Raw genomic sequence first — 10,077 nt, 5'->3', positions numbered from 1 at the left:
GGTTAACCAGGAAACACTACAGTGGTACCTGTAAGGACCACATGTACACTCAGTGTATTCAGTGCAAAAATGAAACTGATCTGAGGAAATTAGTGCAAACGGTACCTACCTATTTGGGACCACTAAGGTGCAAATTCCCAATGAGACACACACACAGATCACGATAGTCTTACTCAAATTCAGAGTCTTACTCAACAGAAAAGAAAATGCAGAAGCATGAAACTATGTGCATACATAGAGGGCTCCTTGAAAATACTCCCTGGTTTAAAAAAAAAAATAAAAAAAAATTCCCATTACAGAACAAATAAACTTCTTTAGTCAGTCCTTTGTTTATCTCACAGTTGAGGGGAGTCATAGATGGCTGCTTCTCCTGGAAAGAAAATTGAGGTTTTAGAGAGCCATTACTTTGGAAATCCCACCCAGAGCATGATCATCAAGAGCTAAGAGCTCTTTCAAGAGATAACAGTTCTTACTAGCTCTCTCTAGGTACTGGGAGTTGTCCACAGAGAAGACCGTATGACCATGCCTGGAAGTGGAGCTGCATGAAGATGCCTTCCTCTCCTGTGCCCACCGTAGCTATTATGATCCCTGAGATGGCATAGGAGAGTGACCAGTTAAGAAATGTATGAGATTCACTGCTGACCAAGTCCATCCACTCCTCTTTCTTGCTGACAGCTCCTGCCCGACCAGCCTTAGGCACAGCTGTGTTGTCCCAAAATTCGTGGGATCGTTTACCCGCTGTGCAAGCCAATAACACGCAGGGTTGAGTATTAGCAATTTATAAGCAGTTCTGTGCAGAAAAGGGTGATAGGAGGTATTTCTGCAAAGCCAGCACATCCAGCATTGAGACAGTAATTCACTAATACATTGTAAATTAGCATAATTAACATATTCCTTGTTTACCAACTTTTTACTGGTGCTCATAATTTCTTAACTTGGAGCTGATTGGTGTAAAATGTCTTCGTCTTCTATTAAAGGTACAGTGTCTCTAAATTTTATTGCGCAGGCTCACTGGGTGAGGGTCTCCAAGTGAAGCTGGGTATCCTAACTTCTAGAGGAGTGGTTTTCATATGATAATTAGTCAAGTTCACCTTAAGGACACATTTCACTCGGTATAGCCAAGTTTCTTGAGCAATCAGCCCACTGAAGTTTTTGCGACTTGGCTTTAGGTTCATTTGTTCCTTCTACCCCATTGTCTTGTCAAAAATATTTTACCCAAGTGATTTGCAGCATTACAGTCACAGAGGTTTCAATATCAGCTGCATAAACCTTACTGTTTAATCCTCGTGCCTCTGGATCTAACCTTCTGCTTCAGCCAGCATGGCTGCGGGTTGGCTGGGCACAAGCTGGGAGCTCTGCCTTACAGCAGGGTACAGCCCCTGGGAGAGGAACGTGTGTGTGCGTAGGAAAATCAAATTTGTATTCTTGATTCTTGGTTTATTTCGTCTTAATTGCCCGTTCATGATGGGGTAGTGAGCTGATTTTTCAGAGAACTTGCTCGCTGGGTACTAGAGGCAAGAACAAAACATTATTTCAGTCACTAAAGCCAAATGGAAATAAACAATTATTAATTTTCTGTAGTAAACTTTAGGCACTCTTGCATCATTTAGTGTGGATATCAATGAAGGGAAAACTTCAAGAAGGGTTATTTTATGAGCACCATTATTCAGTGAAAGGCAGTTACTAATAAAAATTATAGAGTTGGATCACTTTCACTGAAGTGTAGAGGATCTGTACAATAAAGCTCTGCATTCTCATATAGGTCCTTCTTTCTGAATAATGTGTCCTGTACATACCAATGCAAACAAAGAGCTGCATGTGGTTCTAGGAAAGTTCCTCAGGAAGTCGCTGCTGTTAAGAGACTTCTTATGCCTTCTTACTTTCTGCTGTGGCACAAAAGAAGAATGTTTATAATGATGTTGCTGGTAATTAAAACCAGGTAATTAAAACCTGCTAGTAATTTCTGCACCTAATTCAAGTTCTACTTCTATGCCTTTTCAATGCATGAACTAATTCTTAGTTTATAGTGAATTCTTGACCGGAAAGGTGTGTTACCTATGTACACCTCAACATTAACTTTCTCAGCCAACAAAAATTGATATAGCCTCACATATAACAGTAGGTATTTTTTAAAGTACGTCTCTCTATAAGCATGTGTCCTGCTTCGCTTTTCCACCAGCCCCCACCCAGAGGGTTAGAATCTGCATGCAGTTTGAGGTTTTGTTAGAATATAGCTCTGCCTATTAATTACCACTATGAGCCAGGTGAAACTAAACAATACTTCAAATACTGGCAGAACCTGCTTGGTAGATTCAGCATTTGACTTTTAAAGAATAATGAATAATAAAATAGTAAAATCTAGAAATACTTGTATCTGCATTGCTCTCAGGAAGTAAGAAGCAGCATGCTGAAATTAAATACTGCCACAGTAAAAAACCAAAAGCCTCCCAAACTTGCAAAGCTGAAATTCTTCTATACTCACTTGTCATTACAGTGTGGTGTTTGTAGAGTCCCAGAACCAGAAACTCAGTAGCCAAAAACATGCTGCAACTTCCTACTGAAGTTTTGGTGAATCTTTTTTTTTGTTCTCAAAAGAAAATTTTTTTAAATGGCTAGTTGAGCGCTTGTATAGTTTTCTTGGCATTCATAATCCAGCCTCATAACTCAGGGCTACAAATAGTTGTGCTGTGAAAAGACACTGTTATGACAGTTTTTAAGATCGCAATTTTTTCTCTGCTGAGCAGGACTGGGGACAATTTGACAGATACAGCCAAAGCAACAAACACTTAAAAATGGAAGAGGTTATCACTATCAGCTTGAGGAGTCTGAAGCAAGCCTCCTTTTTTCTGAGTTTTTAGAAGTATGGAAAACAGATATTGAATTTCACCTAGAGAGAGTACGCTATCAGACAATATTACACAAATTATGTTTATTCTGTATTCTGCTAGCTGGGATGATGCTGGTGCAAGAAATCATTACTGGTGGAAGTTGTTGTTGGATGTATGTTTATGTATATATCTCAAAATGTTGCCTTTATCTCCCTCTATCAGATCAGAAATACACAATACATCTCTTCACTTCCATGTATGCTAAAATACAGGACTTCAGATGAAATATTGAACATTGTATTTTCTAGTGTGTTTTAAATATGTGATTATCCAAGTGTAAGGCGGCTTTAACATCATGATTTGCTGTCCTATGATTTACAATATTTTATTAGTCTTTTGCCTAATACCAAGTTTTAATAGTGTGTCACACCAACTCACCCTCAGATCTACTTTTTTCTGGCCTTTTAAGTGAAATGAACACAGAGGGTGATCTTTTTTGCATATTTTATTATAAAGTTATAACAGCTTGTAATAGTAATTAAATTGAGATTGTATAATCACACTAATCACACAAACCCTAGTAAAGCAAACCCTAAAACATTTCTGGGATAAGATCGTGATGTACCAATGCAACCTCTTTGTTATCCTGCTGGTCAGACGGATCCTGCTGCTGTTGAATTCACTGGCTTCAACTGGAGCAGAATTGGGCTCTGGGGAAGAAAGAACTTACTAGCTGATTCTATTTTCAGTGAATATTAAGCTTTTATGTTGGGTTTTTTTCCTTATAGAAAAAAACAAAATGCTTAGGAGGAAGCCTATCTTTACTTACATTGAAACTCTCTTGTGGTTTACTCCATCTTCCTTATGCCAGTAATCTATATTAGAAATCCCTTGACATGTTGAGGTAATCACAGTTCCTAAATCTGAAACATATTACAGTTTTTATAAGACTTCTTTATGAATAAGACTTTTAAAGAATGACTCTACAACCTAGACGCCAAACTTTAAAATTATAATTACTACCTTATGAATTTAAAAAATTCGTAAGGCATTCATACACCTCTATGTCCCCAATTGTACCATGTGGAAACTGGTATTTCCAAAGCCTGTAACACCCTTAGAACAAACACTGACACTCCTTATCTTCCCAGCCACATAAAAGAGGCTGTTGGTATAAAACTCAATATAAGGGCATGTTTGCACCTGAAATCTGCAGCACATTTGTTATATTTGCACTGCCATCCAAGGCAACTACTGTAGGAGCAGACAGACTGTCCATGTTCCAAGATTTCAGTATTTTCACTGAAGGTCTCAAAAAGCACTCTATCGTAACTCTGTTTTTTAGGGAGTCTGGAGCTAAGTTTCTGGTGGGAGCAAAGAAATCCTAGCGCTGTGCATCAGACTGAGCCACTCTCCTTGATCCATCCTAACACCACTCCATGTGGGACGTGGTGTCTGAGTTTTCTTGTGCTCTTTCCATGAGCCACCATTGTTGTTCTTACGCCCGGGCGGCACGGAGGAGCCAGCCTGGTGAGATGGTGAGTCATGGTGTTAGATGTAGTTAGATATTTATCCCATGGCTTTTCCAGGTGTACATTCTCTTGAGGAAAGGAGCTCTGACTGGAAAGAGAGCAGCACATGTGAGAGACAAACAGGCTATTGAAATCCAGTTTTCTGAAATTCTGTGCTAAACTTGCTCCGAGACATGGAGCACATGAACTACATAAGCGCTCACCTTAGTGCAGAGAAACCGGGAAACTCACTACACCTAGTATCACCTGTCAGGTACTAGTTTAGATTGAGAGCAAGGGTTTAATTTTCTTTAAGATGTTTAATTTTGCACTGACTCACACTTTCAACATTTTTTTTCTCTCTACCTCTAAGGGGACAAAAATTTTTTAACGAATACTTTGAGTTGTGATTATTCAGAGGAATTCACATAACTAGTCTTTGAAAACACTAGTCTTACAAAACTAAGTCACAGAAGTTGGCAACAATTACAGTATTCCCTAACCATCCCCTTACCCAGTGAATCAGAATTGTTCTGTCACCAGCCACGGCACAGCACTCTTATGTACGAGTAGGGTTAATACCTCTGTCACTTCTTGTCAAAAAGCTTTTCCCTAAAACTGGTACATCTGTATAAGCATGAGGCACCTGTGCTAAGGATTGTATTCTTAGCAAGGAGATCCTTGCTTGTATTTGTAACTGCTTTATAGCCTGTTCTGCAGAAATGCAACATTTCTAGTTTTGCACAGTCCCTTTTTAAAGTGAGCTTAATCAGATCCCCATGTGGAGCCGTGTAATTATCCGTTCCTGCTTCTCCTTTACCATCTGCAGTTTCTTCCTCTCTCCTTTGGGGTTTTGCAATCACTGCTGAGAAGTGACTTCAGTAACGACCAGCAGTCATATCACCACATCTCCCCCGTGGGTACCTCGGCGCTGTGGGTAGGCTATTCCCTGGAACACCATCTCAGCCAAAATCAGCCCCCCACCCCCCCGTGTGCATTCCTTTAGACATGCATCCCTGCGAGGCTGAGGAGCTGCTGGGCAGACTGGGGAGTGGTGGCCGCGATAACGAATGCCGGGGAGCGCTGCAGCTCTTGCAACAGTTCTCTCTGCTTTTCTCTTTTCCGGCGCTGCCTCTCCGGGCTGCGCTCCCTTCGCCTCCCCCTGCTCTCATCTGGCTTGCAGCCTGTCATAGGCATGAGCATCCCAAATATCTTTATTCATCCTATTTTGGCTTCTCCTGGAGGAGGAGCTTCCACGGCACACTCAACAAAGTTTTCTAAGAAACTTTCCAGTGTGAAAGATTCAGCAGAAATGAACAAATTGAGTTTCTGTTGTACTGTAATTTTAAAACAATTGTGGAATTATATTTTTTTTTTCATTTGATTTGTATGCAGGCAATACTGATAGCTCTGAATCCTGGTAAGAAAGAGTGTAAAAATATTTTAAAAGTAATTTTTAAGCGAGGTTTCCAAGTTATACATTAGGGGACCTATTAAGAGTAACGTAGTCACATACGAGTTATTACTATACAGAGCGGGAATTAGAAACACATGGACCGTGCAGCACTTACAGTTATCTAACTGGCATCATCTTTGTATTACCGAAGCCAAAAAACAGGGAGGAGTATTACTATTATCCCATCTGCTCATGTGAGGAGCCTCCAGATTTCGCTGTCTTTCTAAACAGCTGCAGGCAGCCCCCTGCTCCCCATCTCCTGCCGCCGCAATGTCTCGGTGGAAAAATAAAATAAGATTCTGTTTCCTAGCCACTTTGTTGCCAGAAATGCTCTCTACCCAGCACTAGATGAGCAAGGAAATTAACATTTTCGTTGACTTGCCAGAATTATATACTGTAGTATTCACAATGTGTATATGGTAACACATAAAAAAGTGGAATCTCCTGGAAGGGAGTTTTCTCAGTACCGAAGTGTAAACTTATCGGGCTTTGGGTCAGGCCCTGGGACAGCGTCACGTACACACAGGTTTGTTTCGTGCTCTGACATGAAAACACTGGGTGAAGTTTCACTTGTTTAACGTTGAATGTAGCTGACAGGAACAACATCCCTGCTGCATATTGCAGGACTGTAACCATTTTCTCTGTAACTCTTGCTGTTACAGAAAAACATTTTTATTAATTTTTTTTTGTTGGTTTGTTCTGCTTCTTGAAAGCACAGATATCCACCTTTACTCTGTTTGACTCTTCTTCAGCAGACATTCACCAAGTGGAAACACATAGACTTTTTTTTTTGTCTGATAAACATTCAGATTAGGTAACAGTTGAAATATTTGTCCATTTCTTCATTAGAGGAGTCATATTTGAATCACTGATGTAACCTTCAGAGCATTTACAGAGTTGCAGAATATTCACTCTGATTCTTGTCCAGTTTAAAAGTAAATATGGTATAAATACAAACAATTATATATCTAGGAAAAAAACCCCACTATTTTAATACAAAGTTTAACAGTAAACCTGGCTCATTTACTAGGAATTACAGAATCTATGTACATCTCCCTCAAACTTTTCCAGATTCTAGAAGTTTTTTAATTTAAATCAGTGTACAAAGCAAACCTTTGCTGTTACATGGTGCGTGTTGGAAGGCTTTCCTTTAAGAATGTCTCAGTCAGTAAAATACCTTCTGTGTTTAGGGGAGGCGAGTCTAAATGTAGTGTAGCCTGCTATGTCTATGAGGTGTGCATATGCCCAAATATATACAATTTATGCCGAGGGTAAAGGTATTACATGGTAGCTGCGGTGGTTTTTGAAGCTGTGTTGAAGTACTTGTGGTGCATATCAGAGATCAGCTCTAAAGATGGCAGAGTGTTATCAATCAGAGTGATTCTTAATAAGGTGAAGACGTTTTGGGTCGAGCTGCCAGCCGCACGGGTAAACACATTGCATTCCTTTGTTTGGTTTGGTATTCTGAGGCGGTGAAGAGGCTCCTGGTTCCCTTGGGCAGCAGTCTGGTGGCAGTGTCAGTGCTCAGTCCCCTCTTGGCAGTGACCCCTCTGGCTGATTTAATAACGGCACTCACGGCTGTTCTATACAAAGGAAGTATATCACACACGCGCGCCGCGTCAGGCCCGAGCTGCCGAGAGCGAAGAGGAACAATGTCGATATTCAGTTTCACATCAGCCGAGGCACAATTCGAAGGCCGATTCTTCTCTTACTTTCTTTTTCAGCACAGCAGAGCCAGATTAATCCAATCACACAAGCAGCAGCAAAAAAAAACTCAAACGTAAGCAAATGGCAGAGAAATCTGATGGCGTGATTACTGAAGATTAACTTGCTTCAACATGGAAGCTAATCTTGCCATTGAAACCACACAAAAGATTAAATTTTTAATAATGAGGTTTTAATAGATATCCAACTATTATTTTTTTAATGTATATAAGAAATACTACATCAATATTTATTTTTTAATTAGATGAAAGCAAAGACATAAAAGCACAGACCACTGGAAAGTAAGCATTGAATTGGCAAGATAAACATTTTGGTTTTCAGTGTGTAATTATAATAAGCAAATTAATCTGGCCAGCCTCCGCTACTACGATATTTGTTTCCATCTAATTTTCACACTACTAGCCAAGCCAGTCTGCTAAGTAAGCTCCATCTAAGTTAATCTCATCTGATAGGCTGGGAAGCTAAAACGAAATCATTTCAACAACAAAAAAATAAAGTTTAAATAAAGACTGAGGCTTCTGAGGAGAAAGGAAGGCCTCCTTACATATAGTTTGGATTTTAAATACGTCCTTCTAATTTGGGAAGTGAAATGAAACACATCCCAGCCATAACTCTTTTGGAAAAAAATAATAATAATAAAAAAAAATGAATGCTTTGCTTCAGGCACATGAACTGCCAAACAAATGTGGGGGGGGTTGAATAATAACATATATTTTTATAATGAAATTAAAAGTCGATGATTTAAAACCCAGCACTAAATTAAACCCTGGAAGTAGACGGAATCCAAGTCAGCACTAAACATCTGCAGAAGGTTCAGTTTGTACAACAATAAAATCTCCTACACTTTATTTGTCTCTTGTACTGCCTGTGAATACAGATCCTTTCACCCTAGTGCCAGCTGCAGTGTAAAACTACCTTGGGCTACAATCCTACTTTGTTGACAATTTTATATTGCAGCAGGTGCCATGGAGATATTTTTTTTTTCCTCACCAGCTGCTACCACTCTTTTTAGCCAGCTTTGCTATTTTTCCAAAGGGCTGGAAAAGAGCAAATTGTAGTAACAGGCAGAGAAGGAAAACGGAAAATGGAGAAACAGATAATGGGTTGTGTCAACAAAGGCACCACGTGGGAAAAAGCAGGAGCTCCTTACTACAGCTCCTTACTACAGCTAAGTTACCTTTAGCTATATACACCCCTGTGTCTGGAATACTTTTTTTTGAGGGGGTGTCACCTTACAGTGGAAATTTGCCAAAATAAAAAAATATTCAGCTGACTGAGCTGAGAATGAACATCCAGGAACTGAGAAGAGGCACCCAGGTCCCATGGGGGAGACATCACGTCCGGTGGAAAACTACCCGGTTACTGGAATCTCATCATGGCTCGTTCTAGAGGGAACCTTACTAACAGACTTCGAGGAAATCTAAGCAGGGAGAAACCTTAGCGTTTTCCCACTGACAAGCTCTCTCTGTGGGAATTCCTGTGAGAAGGGCAGTTGAGTTTACAACTGAGGCTTTGAACTGTTCCCTGTGTTCCTCTTTCCAGTTTCTACTTTCTAACACCCAACTGACGCTGCCCAGTGGTGTTGGTGTAAACCCACCTCTGGAAGATGCAGCCTGTTTAATTCACAAGCCATGGCTTGTGGAGGGATAATGCCGAGGTAACAGCTGTGACCCAGGCCTTCAGCGGGTTCAGTCCCACACAGATGAATGTGGCTTTTCAGTCTGTTGCACTCGCCCTGCTGGAGGATTCATGCTTTTCCTGAAGAATTCACGTTCGACTTGTAATTAAGCACGGGACATCTCACCCGAAACGAACCGTCGGGAGCCAGACTAACATCAGATAAGGAATATTCAAACGATGGCACCAAAACCTGGGCTGAGCTGAATCTGAATGATTGTATTTTGAATATTAAAGTGAGAGTACTCATCCGAGGCGACTCAAAACCGGGCACTCAGGCGCTTGGAGGGTGACGAGTCAAGCGCCGTTTTCAAATTACAGCGTGCAGCCTACAGACAAGGGGAAGAGTAAATTGGGGATAGGAAACGCCTGGCGCAGCAAAAATCACTTATTTTCTCACAGGAAGAAGCGACGATGCCAAACCAGAGCGTCTCCCCCGGGCCGGGCAGTGGGCGGGGAGGGAAGTCAGCGCGGCGAGGGGCGCCAGGCCTTGGGGAACCCGCCTGGTCCCGGAGGGACGCCCGAGGGGACGCACCGGGCGCGGCGGAGGGGACCCAGGGCTCCCTTTGTCCGGAGAAGCCGGAGGCGGCAACAAAGGAGGGGGCGGCCGAGCCCGGGCCGCCTCAGCCGCGCGGGGGGGCGGGGCCTCCCTCCCTCGCGCGCCTACTGACAGTTGCGGGCGGTGGCGAGTTTTGAATTGAGCCTCCAGCCGGCGGCAGAGCGCGGCGCGCGGCTCGCCTCGGGTCGCGATTGGCCGGCGGCCCGTCACGTGGGCGGCGGCGGCGGCGGGTCGGGGGCGCGGGTTCGGCGGGGCTGGGCGGGCGGCGGCCCTATTGGATCGCAGCGCGGAGCCCGCCCGGGCGGCGGGGGCGGGGGTGGG

Source organism: Calidris pugnax, unplaced genomic scaffold, assembly GCF_001431845.1.
Source record: "Calidris pugnax isolate Ruff unplaced genomic scaffold, ASM143184v1 scaffold157, whole genome shotgun sequence".
In the NCBI taxonomy this organism is placed as follows: Eukaryota; Metazoa; Chordata; class Aves; order Charadriiformes; family Scolopacidae; genus Calidris; species Calidris pugnax.
Note: the sequence above shows the minus strand (reverse complement) of the source record.